Genomic DNA, 21,731 nt, shown 5'->3' on the forward strand with positions numbered 1-21,731 from the left:
AAAATGTATGGAGTACTGAGAGAAGATGAGTTGAGGGAAAATGTTAACATAAATCTCTCAAATGATACGAGACGCATTAGATGGGCAACTTGCGCAGCTACTGAGGAAAGCATAACAGCTATGAGGGATTTAACGATACAGGCCATTAAAGACATAAGGAGTATAAGCCTTATGGATACCCAGTTATCTGAAATTAGTAGGATCCATGATGAATTTTTTAAAAGGTTAAAAATTTTCTTTGTTAAAACAGTTACTAAGAAGCAACTTAGGCCAGTAAGAAAGGAAGATCAGTGGTACGACAAATCCTGCAGGGATTCTTATAAGACATTGTCTGTTGCAGTTAAGACAAAGGATAAAAATAAAATAAGTGAAGCACGTGCTATGTACAAAAAGGTCCAGACAAGTGCAAAAAGGGACTGGGAGGAAGAATATTGGAGGGATCTCCTTAAAGCAAGCGAAGAAAGATCTATGACTCCCTTTTGGAACATTGTTAAATGGGGGAGGGGGGCCATAAGAGGAGAACCCATGAACCATGTGTCACCAGAAGCTTGGGTATCCCATTATGCGACCCAATTCGCTGCCGAGGAAACAGATGGAGAGGACTATGTGGCCACAGTAAATACGTTGGAGAGCCACTTATCTTTTAGCAAAGCTGATGTCCTAAAAACCTTAAACAACATCCCTAAAGCCAGAGCACCTGGCTTAGACTCTGTTCCAGCAGACCTTTTTATGCACGATAAAGACCTATGGGCCACGTACATTCACTTGCTAGTAAATGGTATCGCGAAGGGCTCGCCTATTCCTGAGACCTGGAAGGGAGCCGAGATTATCCCCATCTATAAAAAGGGGGCATGCTCGGATCCAGGCAATTATAGGCCTATTAGCCTTATCGCATGTATACAGAAAGTTTTGGCCAGACTTTTACTTCAGCGAATCCATGGGTGGATAGACGATCAGGACATACTGTCACCCTTGCAGGCAGGCTTTCGTAGCCAAACAAGTACCATAGACCAAGTGTTTAGATTTGTTTTAATTTACTGGCGTGTAGTTATACTTGGGGGGGGAATGCTTTTTGCCGCTTTTGTCGATTTAAAATCGGCTTTTGATTTAGTCCCCCGCCACAAGCTGTGGAATGCTCTTCAAACGCAGGGCATCCCAAATGAAATCCTGTCTTTGTTAATAAGAATGCATGAAAATAATTTTGCACAAGTGAGATGGAACCAACAGGGTAGTGTCACTGACAAATTTCCTATTGCGAAGGGAGTACGCCAAGGTTGCGTGCTCGCCCCAACGCTCTTTTCGCTATACATCAACAGGGTGATCAGATACTTCGAACGACAACCAACAGATGCCCCTAAGTTGGCAGGTAAACTGATACCCCTGTTGATGTTCGCGGATGACACGCTGTTGATATCCAAGACACAACAGGGACTGCAGAGGGCTATTGGAGTGTTTGAATTATTTTGTTCAGAACATGGTCTTGTAATTAATACAAGCAAAACAAAATTTATGGTTCTACATAAACGGCGTCATATTAGAGGGAAAGCCATCATGGATGGGGTACAGCTTGAACAGACTCAGGTATTTAAGTACCTTGGAATTAATTTGTCCTATAATTTGGATTGGAAACAACATACAAATGAGCTAGCGACGAGACATGCTCAATTAACTGGAGCTCTTACTAAGGAACTTTTCACATCGTATACAAAACCTATCAGACCAGTCTTGAAAATTTATAATGCTAAGGTTGGAGCGGCTGTTCTGTATGGAGCTGAACTCTGGGGGCCCAGTAATCTTACGAAGCTGATGGTAGCACAGAATAGATTCCTCCGTAACATTACTGGGCTGCCACTGTCAACACCTTTGATACCCCTAAAATATGATCTGGGTTTCCATAGCTTTGAGGATATGGCTAGATATAGACCTGTAGCCTACTGGAGGAGGCTCTGGGTAACCCCAGAGCTTTCGCAGTATGCTCAAGGATTCCTAGAGGTCCGATCAATGGACAAAGGGTGTAAAATTGTCTGGCTGAGAGATGTGAGAAGTATATATAGGGCGATGGGTTTATCCCAATTGTGGGATGATCCTGTTAACAATGTTTTTCCTCCGAAAAAGGTACTTCGAGACCTATACTGGAGCATGATTGAGACCAAGTGCTTTAGAAATCGCATTGAACGATCTTTTACTAGAGATTTTCTGGAACTTAAGCATGCTCCGGCGCTTGAACCTTACTGGGACTGGATAACTGTACCAGGGGATCGGAAAAGGTACCATCAGTTGAGGGTAGGGTCTTTACCTGTAAATGCCCTAACTGAGAAATGGAATAAGAGCAAAATCCCAAGGTGCCCTTTCTGCCCTGATCAAAATGAAAATATTGGACATGTGCTATTTGCCTGCCCTGAATATAGTGTTCCCAGACGGTCATGGCTTAAACCGATTTGTGCCCAGCTAAGCTTAAGAACTGCTAGTGAGGCCCTTCGGGTCTTAAGAACTGATACATCACAGCCTGTCGTTATAGCCATGTCGAAGTTTTTGCATTGGATATGGATTATTCGGTCACGTAAAATGAGCCTGGAATAATCATGAATTCCTGTCGACTGTTGATATCTAACTCTGTATAGCATATTACTAAGTGATTAATTATGTATACTGCACTAGTAACTGATAATTTGTAAACTTTTTTTTTTGATATGATGAATTCGTTTCATATTGGTTTCTTTTTAGAAATGTGTTTTTAAAAAAAATAGGATTAATTTTAGAATATGTAAAAATTTAAATAGGATGAGCGAGGGTGATATTCATTTTATTTTTATTGTATAACGATTTTTTAATTTGTATCTTGTGCATGGAGAAATAATCGTGGTTCCGGCCCCTTTGTGGGATAGTGGGTGGGGTAGTAAAAACAACTATTTCCTTTCCTTTTTCCTTTTTTATTAATTGTAATATGTCTTTCATGATTGAAATATATCGAATAAAGACTATTTTTGAATTTGAATTATTCCAAATGTTAATTTGTGTATTCTCGCTTTTGGAGGCTTCCTTTGTCAGACCTCTGGGCGTCTTCAGGTAAACATCTGATGTGAGCTGATGCACAGGCCTTTCTGAGAATCAATCCAGTCTGACAGCCTCCTAATAAAATATTCCAGATTCTGGGAACATTAAGGTCAGGGCCCCGACTGGTAGCCTGCATGATTCCCTGGAGTGAAAGTGCTGCAACATAGAAGGTCTCTTATAACATTTCTGAGAAAAAACATCCTTTTAACTGCATCATTAAAGCTGCATTTGGCAAAAGAGAGTCTTTCACCAGAAACCCTCTATGTTCAGGAGTCCAAGCTCTCCGAGACTGGAAAGATTTGATCTCTTGCTGTAAGACATGTGGTTCTTGAAACTCTACATTTCAGCAAGTGTCAAAGGTCCTGATGCTGAAGACGAAAAAAAATCCACATCAACAAACATTAACCACCTTCATTCCATTAACAGGAAGAGAGGAATTGCTGCCGAAAGAAAGGTGTAAGCCACTGCATAATTTGTATAAAAAAATAAAAAAAATAGTGTCAGGGCCCTCAACAGGAGGCCACTGCAGCTTGCACCTGCCAGCGCTGACAATGACAGTATCAACACATCTGATACTCATCACACTCCTACAAGTGTGACAGCTCAGACTATTCGAGGCATTCAAAGCTATAAGAATGGCTTGGGCGGCAGGTATTAGTTATTTTAATGCGTATTGAATTGATGAACTATTGTTGTTGTGCTCGTCTCTGAATTAGGCAGACAGCATCCCCTTGTGGCAGACAGTTCTAAGTGCCGGTGTTGGCAATTAAGTGCGGGTGCCGAGCACTGGAAATCACCAGTCTCAAATTAAGCACTAGGCTTACCACATTTTCCTCAGCAATAAATGGGATGCTTCTGAGTAATCGATTATTGCAATGGGAAAATGTCTACTTGCATTTACTGAGAGTCAGTCTATGAGAACAGGCAAAAAATGTTGCTAGCATGTGTTGCAAGAGAGAATGATATAGCAAGGGAGCCCAAATATTGAGAGGAAGCTCAGTTAGCAACTATGTAATATATGGGGGCCTGCATTGCCTTTATAAAAGCCCTCTCTAATTTCCTTATTACAGGTGACGCACCTAGTCACCCGTAATAAAAAAAGACGTAGCTGCTGAATGTAATAAGTTATTACAGTTGAGTTCTGATATCACAGCATCCTACTGACCCTATGGCTTTGCTGTTGCTGTGTAGCTGCCAATATGTTTTAGTTATTTGTACATTTATGATTTGTGTGTGTGTCCCTCATAAAATCTCATCCATCGCACCACTAGGCTGTTGTATGATGGTACAATGCACGCATGACCCACGAGGTCCCAACCACGACCGCGTCTTTATCATGCATGCCTTTACCAAGCAATTTTGTGGTAAAGATATGATGGATAAAGGGACATGCATGCTAAAGATCATACCCCTGCCCTGTAAACTGCCCTGAGCCCTAAAAATTAAACCCATGCTCCAAAAACGTCCTCGAACCCAGCCACCCCACCCTGAGCCTTAAAAAGTAAGTAAGTAAGTAGAACATTTATAAAGCGCGTGAATACAATGGCGTCTTGGCGCTAAGGAGTGTGACCAGTGCTGTTTGGCGGACCCATGGGGCATATTTGGGGGGAAATAGCCAAGTCTTTATCATTTTGCTAAACTGGAGCCTATTTGGTTGCAGCCTGATGGTGGTCGGCAGCCTGTTTCATAGTCTGGCAGCTAGATGGGATAGGCTCCTGCCTCTCTATCTTGCTTTCTGAATTTTAGAAACCTGGACCAGTCCCTTATTGGCTGATCTAAGATTCCGTGTAGGGCGTAACATAAAAATAGACTCTACAGGGAAACATCCGTTACAACGCGGATGTTTCCCCGCGGTGCTGTTACGACGCGTCCGTAACAACGCAAGTCGTTACCACGACTTGCGCTGGAGGGCGCTAGAAGATTAAAAATAGTAAATTTACTATTCCAACACCTTCCCTAGTGTCCACGGGGACTGGTGTTAGAATAGTAAATTATACTATTCGACATCCGCGCCCCCAACGCAAGTCGTGGTAACGACTTGCGTTGTAAGGGACGCGTTGTAACAGCACGCGTTGTGACGGTACGCGTTGTACCGTCATACATCCACTCTACATGGCCAAGGCACCCCCACCATACAAAGCCTTATGTACCAGGCAGAGAGTCTTAAATTCTATACGTTGCTGTATCAGGGGCCAGTGGAGTCACCTAATGCCAGCCGAAGTAGATTGATAGTTGGGGATTGTTGGACCTGGAGTTACCAGTCCACATAGGGTAGCCTGGCTCAAGCGGTAAGGCCTAACTATAAGGTGGATTGTTGCATTTGCGTCACACTCACAACAAAAGCCCAGCATACTTCCACTCAAGAATGACACTACACCTTCCTTTAAAAAAATAGCAAAGCTTTATATATTCTTTTTTTATTCTTGAATTCAGTTGTATAAGCTTTAGCATGCCATCATTTTACATTTAATCCTCCTAATTCTATGACTCTATGACATGGCACAAATCAATTATTGCTAGAAAACCTCACTTGGTCATACAATTTATCAGCAGAACCAATTCAGACAGAATCCTTCTTCAAGTAATAGCCCAATTAAATATTATAAAGACTAGGGCGAGGCCCTGAGTCAGTCTGTTAGCAGGGCAGAAAAATGGAATCAGCAGATGGCTGTTTCAATCGACTAGCAGTCTAATACTGGTTTTGGGAAATCAGTTAATTCTCAATGAAACATTTCAACTTGAAATCAAATTCCAACATGTACATTCACATTTCATCGTGTAGACATAAGCTTTAGAAAAGGATCACAGATTATGCATCTAATTAGACCACATGCAGTTCCAAACTCAGGAGTAATCCTGCCTTTAGGCGGTTAGTTCACCATTACTCGCTTCGTTACTGTTGGATCAGTAGTTGTTCCTTGGTTTGCCAATCTCCTACACAGTTAGAGAGATCTCCCTGAGTAACTCAGCAGAATACAGCCTCCCCGCCTCCCCTTATTCACACTTGTGGAGAGGTGTGGCTCACTGGTTAGAGGCGGCAGACCTGTAAGCAGAGAACGGCCCGGGACCAGGGTTCAATTCCCGACGCGGCAGGGTCTAGGACCAGGGTCAACGGACTCGATAATTCTCGCCTCAGTGCCAACTCTAACCAAGGAACACACTCGGTAACTCTGGGCATTAAGCTTGCCTCATCTCTACAATGGCCCCCCACAGACGCCGGGGATGCCTGGTTTCACCCTGGAGATACCCAGAAAGGGACCATCTCACAGGGAAAACCAGGACGGGTTCCCCAGCGGTCTACAGCGCCAGGACACTCGGGTAGAGTAACAGTGCGCTTTACAAGTATCCCACATTTACATTTACATTTACTCAACTTCTGTTAAGCAGGAAGTCTAGGCATTCACCAGGCCCAGCAGAGGGATCCGTGAGTCACACTCCTCCCTCCCCACTTCAGATCCCTCCTTACTTCTGAATAAGGCGTTCGGGCCGTTCCAAACAGTGCTGGCCATCTGAGAAGTCAAGCCTTTCTTCTCGGGAGCCTCGAGAGCTAGTTATGGCCCAGTTGTCCGCGAGAGACTCGCGATGGCAGGATTCACTCAAGAGGCAGAACACGCCTCAGTTTCTGGTGCTCCGCTGCCCCTGCGCCTCCCCCTCCACTTGCCTACCGAGAGAAGGCGAACTCCTTCTCCTCACGCGACACTGCCTCAGGGGAGCCAGCTGCTTCTCCACTCTGGCGCCGGCTCCGATCTTCCGGCAAAAGGGAAACTGACCCGCCTATCAGCCCAAGCAGGATTCAACAGGGCGGTTCTCTCAAAATACGGGACCCGCCCCGACCAACTGTCACGCTTCTTGCGGGCAAGCCGGTCCGGCGCTCCCGCTTCACAGGATTTCCCCGGCCCCACGGAGAACAATAGTCCTCACGAAGCACACTTTGGGGACAATCAAGGAATCAATGTCATACTCATACTTCCCTCTCCTCTCTACGTAGGGCTAAAGTCATATAAGGTCTCAAGAGCCCCACAGGCTGTTTTCACTCCACTAGAGGGGACAGCAGCAGTGCAGGACCCTGCGTGTCTCCCACTCACCACCTTTTTCTCAGGCGAATGGATGCCCCTCTGTGTCCTGGCGTTCTCAAGGTCCAAGGAGGGGAGGGGGGGATTTTGAAGTTCAGTAATCTCTCTTTTTCAGGGATACTGGGTCCCCTCAGTCCTTCCCACAGCTGGGTCAGTTCAACAGGTAGGGAGGCAGATTCACTACACCGGCAGCAGCTCTTCAGAATAGAACCATCAACTGGGTCAGGATCACCCTTCCTCATACACCTGTAGTCTGCACTCCAGTCAGTTCTGTGTGATGACCACCACCACCACTACTACTACAACTACAAAATGGCCGACCAGGGAGCTCCCTTTTATAACCAAGCCCCAGGCCACCAGAAGGTTCCAGAAGGTTATAGATCCCCCTAATGTTAGCCTATGGCTATGGTTCTGAGGTAAACTTTTGACAGTTGACAGGCCACCATTTTGTGGGTGACCTTTTTAATCTTCCTACATTTCACAAGAGCACCTGCGCTGCATTATTAATAAGTAATAATGAGGCGCCCAGAGTCCTAAGGTCAACACCATAAGAAAAAATAGTGGACACAAGAAAAATACAGGAGGCAAAAAGGGGATAAAAATAAATAAATAATTAGGAGGGACCACCCAAAGGGCTGACAGGTCTAACACGTGTCCCCCCCAGCTGAAAGTGGGGAGAGATACCCAACCCCTTGGGAGTTTTCATCACTAAGGCGGAAGTACCTCGAGAGACCGTCTGCGTTGGCGTGGTCCACTCCAGGCCGATGTTCCACCCGGAAGTCCATTCCCTGTAGGGAGATGGACCATCTCAACAGCTTGGGATTCTCGCCCTTCATTTGCATCAGCCAACGAAGAGGCCGGTGGTCAGTCTGTACAAGGAAGTGCGAGCCAAACAGGTATGGCCACAGCTTCTTCAGAGCCCATACCACTGCAAAAGCTTCACGCTCAATCGCACTCCACTTCTGTTCCCGGGGAAGCAGTCTCCTTGATAGGAAGACAACAGGTTGGTCCATGCCCTCCTCATTGAGTTGCGATAACACTGCCCCAATGCCATGCTCTGATGCATCCGTTTGGACAATAAACTCCTTGGAAAAATCAGGGGCCTTTAAAACAGGAGCTGCACACATTGCTTGTTTCAGGGTGTCAAAAGCTCACTGACACGCCTCAGTCCAGACTACCCGTTGAGGTTGTTTCTTGGATATGAGCTCAGGTAGGGGTGCCAAAATGATGCCACACCCCTTAACAAAGCGACGGTAGTATCCTGTGAGGCCCAGGAAAGCTCGGACCTCCGTCTGAGTCTTGGGGGGTTCCCAGGCCATGATAGTCTCAATCTTAGCCTGGAGGGGCTGCACCTTCCCCCTGCCCACCAAGTGGCCTAGGTACACCACCGACCCCTGCCCGATCTGGCATTTGCTGGCATTGATTGTCAAGCCAGACTGTTTCAGGGCTTGGAGAACAGCCTGAAAGTGACACAAGTGGTCCTCCCAGCTGCTGCTGAAGACGGCAATGTCATCTAGATAAGCAGCGGAGAAGGCCTCCATCCCGGAGAGGACCTTGTTCACCAGCCGCTAAAAAGTGGCAGGAGCATTCTTGAGCCCAAAGGGCATCACAGAGAAGTGGTAGTGGCCCTCAGGCATGGAGAAGGCTGACCTTTCCCTTGCTCCATCTGTAAGGGGGTTCTGCCAGTACCCTGATGTGAGGTCAAAAGTACTCAGATATTGGGCAGCTCCCAGCCGGTCAATGAGCTCATCCGCCCTAGGGATTGGATGAGCATCAGTCTTTGTCACTGAATTCAGTCCCCGGCAATCCACACAGAACCTGAGTTCCGGAATGGTGCCCGGCGGGCGGCTTTTGGTACCAGAAGCACCGGACTGGACCAGGGGCTTCTTGAAGGTTCAGTCACTCCTAGCTCCAGCATCTTAGCGACTTCACTATGAATGCTGGCCTTCACCTTATCTGACAGCCGGTAGGTCTTATACTTCACAGGTGGGCTGTCCCCTGTATCCACATCATGGCTACACAGGTGGGTCCTTCCCGAGATAAAGGAGAATAGCGAGGAATACTGCTCCAGGACTTGACGGCAGTCCCTCCGCTGTTCAGGAGTTAGGAATGGTAAGAGGTTCACCCCCTCCACCGACCCATCCTTCTCTTGGGACGAAAATAGATCAGGGAGAGGCTCACTTTCCTCTTCTTCTGCTCCATCAGTCACCATCATCAAGATGACCTTGGGCCTCTCATGGTGGGTTTGAGGCGGTTGACATGGAGCACCCGATGGGGCTGCCTGGAGGTCTTAAGGTCCACTATGTAAGTGACCTTGCCCTTCTTCTCAATCACCTCAAAGGGGCCTGTCCAGCGATCCTGGAGGGCACTAAGCTCTTCAGGCTCCATCACCCACACTTTCTGGACAGGCTCCAACTCCACAGGGTGAGCATTGTGGTCATACCACTCTTTCATAACTGCCTGGCTGGCTTCCAAGTTGTCAGAAGCTTGCTTCCACAACTTAGCCATTTGGCTCCGGAAGGCCAGCATGTAGCTCACCACATCCTGGGGAAGCTTCCTGGGAGTCTTTTCCCATCCGTCTTTCACCAGGCTGAGAGGTCCTCTGACAGGGTGCCCATACAGTAGTTCGAAGGGGCTGAAGCCCACTCCTTTCTGTGGCACTTCTCTGTAGGAGTACAACAGACAGGGTAGAAGGATGTCCCATTTCCTTCGCAGGCTCTCAGGCAGACTTCTGATCATGCCCTTCAGGGTTTTATTGAACCTTTCCACCAGACCATTGGTCTGGGGGTGGTAAGGGGTGGAGAACTGGTAGGTAACCCCACATTCCTTCCACATAGCCTGCATGTATGCTGACAGGAAGTTGGTCCCCCTATCAGACACAACTTCCTTGGGGAAACCCACTCGGGTAAAAATCCCCATCAGGGCCCGAGCCACTGCAGGTGCAGTAACGGTCCTCAAAGGAATTGCCTCTGGGTACCGAGTGGCGTGATCCACCAGCACCAGGATAAACCTGTGACCAGCAGAAGTGGGTGGATCCAATGGCCCAACAATGTCGATGCCCACCCTTTCAAAGGGGGTGCTAACGACAGGTAGTGGTTCCAGGGGAGCTTTCAGCTTAAACCCTGTCTTCCCACTGGCTTGGCAAGACACACACGTCCTACAGAAGGTGTCAGACTCCACCCTCATTTGAGGCCAGTAGAAATGGGGGACAAGCCGGGCAAAGGTCTTGTCCTGACCCAGGTTTCCTGCCAAGGGTATTTCGTGAGCCAACTCGAAGAGAAAGGCTCGGTAACGTTGGGGGACTACCAAGGCCCGTGACGAACCGTGCACTGGAGCCTTGGGTTCACTATAGAGAAGACCATCCTCCCAGTAAATGTGGAAGTTCACTGCAATGTTACCTGCTGCCTGGGCTTCGGCCTGTCGCCTCAGTCCCTCAAGGGTAGGGCACTCCTTCTGCCCCTCGCAAAACTCCTCCCTGGTAGGCCCTCCTTTCACATGCCATTCGGCAGGGATAGGTAGGTCCTCCAGGGGGACAACATCCCCCTCTGTGGACTCCGGGTCCACCACCACCGGTGTCCCATCCATCTCACGGGGTGTGGATGCCGGGGCAGGTTTCTCCTGTCCCCGGATATTCCCCTTTTTGGCAGCTGGCTGTGCCTTTGTTCCAGGCTCCAGCCCTGGCGAACTCCCCCTCCGGGTAGTCGCGGACCGTGTGCTTGCACAGGTCCAATCAGGTGTACCCAGCATCTCCGAATGAGTCCGGTATTCCACCTCCTTCCAAGCATTGTGCTCCAAGTCATTCCCCAACAGACAATCGACTGGCACGGCAGGGCTCACCACAACTCGAAGAGAACCTGTGACCCCTCCCCACTCACAGGGAACTTCAGCCACATGGTAGTGACCTAGTCTGCCGCCAGCCATCGCGGCGGGGTGGAGTACGTTTGGGATCACCTGCTCTGGGGACACCAGATGACTCCTTACCATAGTCATACTGGCACCTGTGTCCCTCAGAGCTTCCCATCTTTGGCCATTGATGGTGACCCACTGCCCATACTTGGTGGTATTTAGGGGCACCTGGATCTTGGGAACCATCTCTCTGTCTCCCAGGGACACTAAGGTTACTCCCGCCCACTCACCTCCCTTATCCAAGGGCAACTCCTCTCCGAGCACTACACTAGCCACTCCTGGGGTTTTTCCTCCAGTGGGAGGGGGTGGTCTCTTTGGGCACTTGACATCTCCTTTATAGTGCCCAACCCCACCACATTCATAACAGCGGATAACCCTTGGCTGCTGACTATGGTCAGGATGTTTTTTTTTTGTGTGGATTAAACCTAGGCGTGAAACCTGATCCCCTTCCTTGGAAACTGTTTTGGAGGCCTTTTGAGAACTCCCTCTTTTTGTCTCCTCCCTCTTTCTTCTGGGGAGCGCCCTGACCAGTCCTTTGGGAATCCCCTCCAGTCCCCTTTGAGGACACCCGGGTACTAGCCCAAATGTCCGCCTCCTCTGCAAGCTTCCTAGGGCTAGTCAGCTTGCTGTCCACCAGGTGTTGACGCAGCTCTGGAAAACATTTCTCGAGTAGGTGCTCCTTTAATAATAGGTCATACAACCCCTCGTAGTCAGTCACCTCACTGCCTTGCACCCAACCCTCTAGGGCCTTCTTAGCGTAGTCCAGGAAATCTACCCAGTTCTGTGTAGCCAGTTTGTGGCTGTTCCTGAATTTCTGTCGGTATTTCTCAGGGGTCAGCCCAAACTTTCTAATCAGTGCCACTTTCATGGTGGGGTAATTAGTCTGTTCTTCCTGCTCTAAGGCTAGGAGTGCATCCCTCCCTACTGGAGGCATATATTTGTACAGGCCACCCCCCCAGTGACTCTCTGATATCCCATGGGCTCTTAACGAGACCTCATAGGCAGCCAACCATTTGGCAATGTCGTCCCCTACGCTGAAACTGGCGACTACGTCTTTGGGCAAGTAGGGTCTGGGTTCCCTGGTGATTTCTTTAGGTACGCTGCCACCAACAGGATTACTGGAGGTCCCTACCTGTAGGGCTTTGAGGTCTAACTCCTTTAAGCTAAGCTCATGAGCGAGCCTCGTCTCATCCCTCTCCTTTTCTAACCTAGCTAACTCCCATTTTAATTGTCTTTCCTCCCTTCTGTCAGCTAACTCCGCTGCAGTCAGGCTCCTTCCAGATACACTAATGCCCGCCCTCGAAGGTGTCCTAGGACCGGGTAACAGATTCCCCACTTCGGTTTGGTGCAGCATTTCTGCTTCAATGACAGTGTCACGATCCTCCTCTTCCTCCTCCTTTTTCCCATCTGGGTGAGCTGCCACCCATGCTCTCAAGCTGGTTTGAAGTTCCACCTTCTTTGCCCCACGCTTGAAGAACACCCCCTTTTCCTGGCAAAATTCCTTGAGCTGGGCCGCTGTGTAGGTCTCCAACTCATCCAATTCAAACTCCATTTTACCAAGCGGGGCCTCAGACAGTTACTTTGGAGTATTCAAGAAAGAGGCGTTAAATAAGGGCTACCTCAACCCACCACCAGAAAGGAATTTGAAAAAAAACAAAACGTCCAATTAGGGAGTCCACTAGGAGAAAACTCCAGGTGTAGGTACGTGGTGCACACTAAGCCACTGCCAAGTGGACGCAAGCACAAGCTCTAATCCCACCGCTGAACACCAATATGTTGGACCTGGAGTTACCAGTCCACATAGGGTAGCCTGGCTCAAGCGGTAAGGCCTAACTCTAAGGTTAATTGTTGCCTTTGCGTCACACTCACGACAAAAGCCCAGCGTACTTCCACTCCAAAATGACACTACACCTTCCTTTAGAAAAATAGCAAAGCTTTATATATTCTTTTTTTATTCTTGAATTCAGTTGTATAAGCTTTAGCATGCCATCATTTTACATTTAATCCTCCTAATTCTATGACTCTATGACATGGCACAAATCAATTATTGCTAGAAAACCTCACTTGGTCATATAATTTATCAGCAGAACAAATTCAGATAGAATCCTTCTTCAAGTAATAGCCCAATTACATATTATAAAGACTAGGGTGAAGCCCTGAGTCAGTCTGTTAGCAGGGCAGAAAAATGGAATCAGCAGATGGCTGTTTCATTTGACTAGCAGTCTAATACTGGTTTGGGGAAATCAGTTAATTCTCAATGAAACATTTCAACTTGAAATCAAATTCCAACATGTACATTCACATTTCATCGTGTAGACATAAGCTTTAGAAAAGGATCACAGATTATGCATCTAATTAGACCACATGCAGTTACAAACTCAGGAGTAATCCTGCCTTTAGGCGGTTAGTTCACCATTACTCGCTTCGTTACTGCAGGATCAGTAGTTGTTCCTTAGTTTTCCAATCTCCTACACAGTTAGAGAGATCTCCCTGAGTAACTCCGCAGAATACAGCCTCCCCGCCTCCCCTTATTCACTCAACTTCTGTTAAGCGGGAAGTCTAGGCATTCACCAGGCCCAGCAGAGGGATCCGTGAGTCACACTCCTCCCTCCCCACTTCAGATCCCTCCTTACTTCTGAATAAGGCATTCGGGGCCATTCCAAACAGTGCTGGCCGTCTGAGAAGTCAAGCCTTTCTTCTCGGGAGCCTCGAGAGCTAGTTATGGCCCAGTTGTCCGCGAGAGACTCGCGAAGGCAGGATTCACTCAAGAGGCAGAACACGCCTCAGTTTCTGGTGCTCCGCTGCCCCCGCGCCTCCCCCTCCACTTGCCTACCGAGAGAAGGCGAACTCCTTCTCCTCACGCGACACTGCCTCAGGGGAGCCAGCCGCTTCTCCACTCTGGCGCCGGCGCCGATCTTCCGGCAAAAGGGAAACTGACCCGCCTATCAGCCCAAGCAGGATTCAACGGGGTGGTTCTCTCACAACACGGGAACCGCCCCGACCAACTCTCATGCTTCTTGCGGGCAAGCCGGTCCGACATTCCCGCTTCACAGGATTTCCGCGGGCCCGCGGAGAACAATAGTCCTCACGAAGCACACTTTGGGGAGAATCACGAATCAATGTCATACCCCCACTTCCCTCTCCTCTCCACGTAGGGCTAAAGTCAGATAAGGTCTCAAGAGCCCCACAGGCTGTTTTCACTCCACTAGAGGGGACAGCAGCAGCACAGGACCCTGCGGGTCTTCCACTCACCACCTTTTTCTCAGGCCAATGGATGTCCTGGCATTCTCAAGGTCCAAGGAGGGGAGGGGGGGATTTTGAAGTTCAGTAATCTCTCTTTTTCAGGGATACTGGGTCCCCTCAGTCCTTCCCACAGCTGGGTCAGTTCAACAGGTAGGGAGGCAGATTCACTACACCGGCAGCAGCTCTTTCAGAATAGAACTATCAACTGGGTCAGGATCACCCTTCCTCATACACCTGTAGTCTGCACTTCAGTCAGTTCTGTGTGATGACCACCACCACCACTACTACTACAACTACAAAATGGCCGACCAGGGAGCTCCCGTTTATAACCAAGCCCCAGGCCACCAGAAGGGTCCAGAAGGTTCTAGATCCCCCTAATGTTAGCCTATGGCTATGGTTCTGAGGTAAACTTTTGACAGTTGACAGGCCACCATTTTGTGGGTGACCTTTTTAATCTTCCTACATTTTACAAGAGCACCGGCGCTGCATTATTAATAAGTAATAATGAGGCGCCCAGAGTCCTAAGGTCAACACCATAAGAAAAAATAGTGGACACAAGAAAAATACAGGAGGCAAAAAGGGGATAAAAATAAATAAATAATTAGGAGGGACCACCCAAAGGGCTGACAGGTCTAACAGGGATGTTAAGTAGTATTCGCGCTGCAGCGTTTTGCACTGACTGCAGTTTGACCAGCTGATACTTAACAGTGCCCAAGAGCAAAGCATTGCCGTAATCCATTTTAGAAAAGATTTGCGCACAAATTACTGTTTTCCTGAGCTCCAGGGAGATAAACGGCAGGATCTTGCGTAGAGTCTTTAGTAAAAAAAACAGGAGGATGTCACGCGATTGAGCTGTCCTGCAAAATGTAGCTGGTTATCAACAATCACACCCAAGTTCCTTGCCTTGGTAGAAAGAGGAGGACAGTTGCCTGCCTCAGTTGGCCACCATGCTGCATTCCATAGGATTGGACCCTTCCCGACCTCAGTTTTATCCGTATTGAGCTTGAGAAAGTTTTAGTTCATCCAGCTCATGATGTTCTTTAGGCAGTTGTGGAAGCTAACAGCTGTGACTTCAGCCCTCTGTGCTATGGATATGACTCCATGAGAATCGTCAGCGTATGAGACTAACGTAAAACCGGGCTGTCTGATTTGCTTGGCCAAAGGGGTGACATAGATGTTAAACAGGGTTGGTGATAAAGCCGAACCTTGTGGCACTCCACATAGGAGGTGGAATTTCTCAGAATTGAGATTGTCCCAACACACCCTCTGCTCTCTGGCTTCCAGAAAGGAGGAGAGTAGGGTTAGAGCCGTCTCTTTAATTCCTATTGCCTCTAGCCACCGCACTAACACCGCATGATTAACGGTGTCAAATGCTGATGATAGGTCAAGTAGGATAAGGACGGCTCTTCCCTCCCCATCCAATTGTTTTCGAATCTCCTCCGTAGCCATAATCAGGGCAGGCTCCGTGGAGTGGCATGGTCTAAAGCCATGTTGGGTGTGGCCTAGGAGGTTATTGGAATCGAGGTAGTGGACAAGCTCAGTGTTTACCTTTTTTTCTAAGATTTTGGCTGTTATTGGTAGACTGGACTGTAATTCTCAACCTCTTTGGGGTGTAAGGTAGGCTTCTTCATAATTGGACTAATGCATGCCTTTTTCCAGGGTGGAGGGAAGGTCCCTGAATGAATTACCTAATTTAAGAGTGGAGCTAGCTGTGGACTGATCTTATCTGAGACCAGATGGAAAATGGCAGGAGGACATGGATCATTTGGGGAGTCAGGAGTAACAGGTTATTTACGCTGTCTGTAGTTAGTGCCGAGAACCTAGTCAATTCGCGGGTCGGCTCGCTTCGATAGTTAGATGACTATTTACAGTCGGGTTTGATACTGTTTTGAGGAGATTATCATGAATTGATTGATTGAACTTTAGTTTGAAAAAGTTTGCAATCTTGTTGCAAAAGTTTAAATCCGGAGTAAACAGGTTGTCCTGCTGCCATGTAGATAAAACCTTGACAGTCTTGAAAAGCTCTTTAGAGGAATTTTCTGCTGCACCGATTTTAGCTGTGAAGTAGTAGTTTTTGCGGTTTTATTTGCTTCTTTGTATTCCTGTAGGACTAAATTGTAGACCTTTTTGCGATCCCTGCTATAGTCGACCCTCCATAATCGCTCAGCGCGTCTACATTTGGACTTAATGTTTTTTAGATCGGCGCTACACCAGGGAGCTGACCACTGGCTTCTTCTCAGTTTTGTTGCTCTCTGGGGCCAACTGATTTACTGCCGATCTAATCTATACGTCAAATCTGTTAGCAGCCTGGTTACTATCTGAGGGCTGCTTCGGCAGGTGTCTATCAAGAGCCTGTTCTAGCTCTAATTTCTGAATTGTGTGGCAGGGGCGTAATTTTACAAGTTCTGGCCGATTGAGATGGAAAATATCACTCAGTGTGGTTGGAACTTGAAAGTGCATAGCTTTGTGATCTGACCAAGGTAATGGGAGAATTTTATCCAACCTGCAACTGTTCCTACATCCTCAAAGTACCCCGACCCAGCCCCCCTGCCCTGAGGTCTAAAACTGTCCCTTTTTCCCCACCCCGCCCTGAGCTCGAAAACTGTCCCCACGTCCTAAAAATGACCCGACCCCAGCCCCCTGCCCTAAGGCCTGAAAACTGTCCCCTACACCTGTAAAGTACCCCGACCCATTCCTCCACCTACCCTGAGCCCTAAAACTGCTCCACGGCCTTGTAAAGGTTGAGTTCACCTACTCCCAATTTACTGTGGAACTCTTGGCCAATGGACCTTTGTTACCTTCTGAGAAGTGTAGAGGGGAGAAATAACTTGTTAAAGAAAACTAACAGTCTTAAGAACTATGACTCTGAAGAATCCCAGACTCCGATTTCCAAGTTAGTGGGTTTATTACAAAGCCAAGAACAACTGGATGGACAAGCACCTCAATACGAGTTTGTAGAAATACATAGGAACTAATACATATCCAAACCTACGAGCTAGTTTTATGCACTGAATCATAAACAAAATAAACATTTCCAGAAGCAGAATGCAGGCAATAATTGCCCCCTCGTCAAGATCAGACTTCACCTGTGGCTCATGAATAGAAAGTATTAGTCTGTCCCTAAACTAACACTACTGTGACATCCCTACTTAGCATTCCCCAGGCAAGAACAGGAATAGGTGTCAGCGCGTGAAAACTTCCTAAGAAGTACACTCATGTTGCATAGGTCAAGTAGCCAAACCTACGGAGCTCTTTCTAAGATGCTCCTTCTCTCTCCTTCTATCATCTCACCTCCTCTCCTGACTCCACCCCGGGACACTGTCCCTAATACAAAACACTGAAACGTAGAATACGCCCACATATCACCTCATTTCAGTGGACACTTCTCATAGGTGATTTTCCATTTGGTGTCGACTTCCAGCTCCTGACTCGATGACCTTGATTCCCAGGTCTCCCTCAGTGAGAAGGAACACCGTCTCCCAATTATCAGCATTCCTTACACATAGTATCATCTCCTCCCCGAGCCAAACTCCTAAATCAAAAGGCATTATTATAACTAACAATGATAACTTTCTCCACCTGTAACAGAAACGTGAGAACGGAACAAATTCAACATGCACATGAAATTCACCAGCAGGTCTAACCTGAGAGCCTTCAGGGAAAATAAATGTCAGGCCTACAGAAATCGACCAACATAAGAATGAAACACATAGGCCCTTTAAATACATGCATAAGTGAACATTTCATTTGGGCCTTTCTACACCATTGTACACACATCAAATGCAATTCATTGCAAGCAACTTATGAAATCCTACACATTAAGCACAAGTAGTCACATCTACCTGCAACTTTAATATGGTGCACGTTTAAATCAAATGCATTATTACATGTAAGCAACTTTGTTAAGCAAATGACATCAAATACTAAGGGTTACAATATTAAAACACGAATGCCACATTGTTTCTTTGCATGGCACAATACTTTTCTATCATTACACTTTCACATGTTATTACTGAATATGATCTAATAACCAATTGTTATCACGACAAATGAATATATGTGGATGCAGACAATCTGTGATTAGGATGCAGCCCTAGAAACGAAAGAGCACCATCGCGCTCCATCACCCTATAAACAACCCTGACGCCCTCCTGAGCCCTAAAAACTACCCCCCCCAAATTCCAGCTCCAGCCCCACTTACCTCACTGCGTCCTCTCTTGATACTTCCTCTTCCTGTTCCCACCCATCAGCTCTGCATCTAGACTGTGCATTGCCAATAACCACACATATGCGTTGTTAAGGCATATGCGTTGTTCGGCTTGTGGGGAAACAGCACTTGTGGCTGAGCCCACGTTGCTAAGGCTGTTTTCCCCACTAGGCGCTCTGTCCCATAAAATGATAACTTTACCTTGGTGGCGGTCACACACAACATGAAAACACTTCCCACTTGAGTTAAAAAAAAACAACGCCCATCCATCCACACATCCTACACGTACTGCTTGCTATCCGTGTGAGAAACTGCTTCAGTACCCCCGCATAGGAGTACTAAGTGCCATGCAAATCCTACAAAATAATGCAATACAATCCATACGGTCAATGAAACGTGATACAAAGGTGTTCTACCTTGATAATCCAGAAACAATAGCAACCATTAGTCTATCTTATTGCTACAAATACACAGCAGACACAGTCGAGCTCAACCACTAAACAAAATTATGTAAAATGATTAAAAGACATGCAACTAAGCAAATAGTATTCCATTCATTTCAGGTGGAACGAATATATCATTCGTCCCACCTGAAGTTAATGGATGGATGGAAGGAAAGATGTGAATCCCCATATCAACCAAACAATTCCAACAAATTCAAGACCTCAAAGAGCTTGATCGATGCAAATTGGCTCATCATTGACATATGACCCAACCTACTGCTGCCAAATACACGTCAGTGTCTGGTGGCAAGGATTTCCTCACTGCGATTTAACTTTGGGGCAGAGTGGGCTATACAACTAAAGTTGTTCTTTGTACTTTTATTGCCCATACTTTGTCTTCAAATTCAAGGACTGCAACACTTATTTGTGCCTCTTCTTCACAGCGATCTCCTAGGCACCACAAGCACTATTTAATGCTTAGGCTCTCGATGTGAGCTCACAAGAAGACTGCAATACATGTTTCCTTTCACCAGAAGATAACAACTGGTGAAAGCAGATTAAATGTCAGTCCATTTCCCAGGCCACTGAAGATGAGGGCTGTATATACGAGTTTGTGGATTGAAGTACTCTTTAGCTCTGCTCGCGCCTTCCATGTATGAAGTAAGGGTAAAGTTTATGTTTTTGAGACGTTTCCACAATCACTCCTACACTTTATTTACTTTCAGCAGTTATGGAGATTCAACTCAGACAAATGAGTGTCTGTCGCGCTTGCGACAACAAAAGCTCAAGCTCCCGCAGCCTGTTTTCCAATTAATTTGAGGATTACACAAAACATGCCATTATTGTGGGTCCTGCTGAGCTTTCATTTGCAATCTGTTTTAGTTCACTGACGCCTCGCCATGGTTGAACTCGCCATGAACTGAAGCCGCCAGCGAAACAGAGACATACCCACTGAACAAAATGGCGCCCTTGAGATTGTTGGAGTGTCTAGAGCTGAGGATTTCAGTGAGCATTGAATTTTTACTCATTTGCCATTTCATGACTATATGACTTAAAGAATGAACCTCATCCTTTAATGCACAACTGGGTCATTTGGACACCAGAGGCAAATGCATTGATCTAGCCTGAATTCAGCACGGTGCTGTATTCGAACAGTATTTAGCAATGACCAGTCTGTTCCTTTCCCCATGTACATTGGAGTTAATTAGACACTGTGCAAATGTGTCATGCACAGCGTGGCATACATGGTGGTCACATTCATAATTTTTAGGCGGGTGACGGCAGAGCACCTCACTGTGTGCAGCTTCCATAGCAATTTACTCCTAACTCACTAGCTTTTCGACCTTCAAAGCAGGCATCTATTGGAGAGTTCTGTTTGCCCAGTCCTGCAACACTAACAATCACCACCAATAGGCATTCTAGAATATTCCATTGTTTGATGATGTCAGAATGTGAGATTTAGTGTGACATCATTCACCAAATGGTCCCATTTAAAGAGGTATGCCCAGACAGGGGTAATGAGTTTGCTGCATCTAGGGCCTAAAGGAGCACTTTTCCGGCGAAGGCCAATAAGATTGAAGCCAAACCAGGGTTATTTGTGTTCTCAGGCAAAGAAAACGTTATCTAGCGATTCAGGTTTAACTGCCCCCCAAAGGTGGTATCAAGGGCTACAAAACCAAACAATGGAATGGAAGGCTACCAACAGGAATTCACAGTTTTTCCAAAAAGCAAACTATAATTTACCAGGCGGCCTCGAGATACAGGTTTTACTCCTGTTGAAAAAACATCAGCTACACATTGACGGCATCAAAATTCGTATACAACTAATATTGTTTAATTTGTATGCCAATCAGTTGACGCATACATTACAGTTTATGTCAACAACTTCTCCCAGGTCATACTTTATCTCATATTTATGAGCTAGTATTTCATTGGGTTTAAGCCACATTACCCCAGAAATCATTGATAGTTGCTTTTATATGACACTCAATGTGTTGTTTGTACACAACGTTTCCTTGATCTCCTGGTAGCACTTATTATGACTGATCATACTACGCTCGTTGAGGATCTTACATTGCATGCAACAATGCATGGCATGGGTCTAAAGTGATTCCCTCTTTCTGATGTTAATATTTCCCTGAAGAATTTGGATGCCAAATCATCAGACAGTGGAGGGTTCCAAAGTCTGTGTATTCCTGACCACAGTTTGTCTGCCTGTGGTTGTGATAGGATTTCACCATAACACTTATGCCGTCTCCTTTCGCGCCTCCGGTTGCAGGATGAAGGCACACATATATCTGGCAATTAACTCACTTCACAATTTGCACAAGCTACAATGGTACCTGGCTAGTGGGGTGGCAAGATTTAATAATCTATTATATCTGTATTTTGGACCAGACTTAAATGAATTGTCTCTTCACACAGTGAGACCAAAACACGGGTTGCACTTCAATGTCCAGGGAGTGGGACGTGGGCCAGCAGAGGTAATCCAGAATGAAGAGCCAGAGGTGAGTTTTTAAAGCTTTTCCGTAGGGAAGTATCTAATGTACAGGAGGGCATTGTTTCTGTGTGTCGGGCCTCAAATGAAAAACCCACTTGCTTCTACCCCCATACTGGAGAGGTGGGCAACAAGGAAGAGGTTGATGGCCAGACAATGTATCAAGTCCAACGTAACCAAAGAGAGCAAAAGCATCTTGATTGCAAATAATATTGGCTGCTCAAAATGAGATGGATGGAGTAAAACATCAGGGCACAGCTGATGCTACACTACAAGTGAACAGATTAAAGCTCTTCCTTCTAGAAAAT

The sequence above is a fragment of the Lissotriton helveticus genome, chromosome 4_1, assembly GCF_964261635.1.
Source record: "Lissotriton helveticus chromosome 4_1, aLisHel1.1, whole genome shotgun sequence".
In the NCBI taxonomy this organism is placed as follows: Eukaryota; Metazoa; Chordata; class Amphibia; order Caudata; family Salamandridae; genus Lissotriton; species Lissotriton helveticus.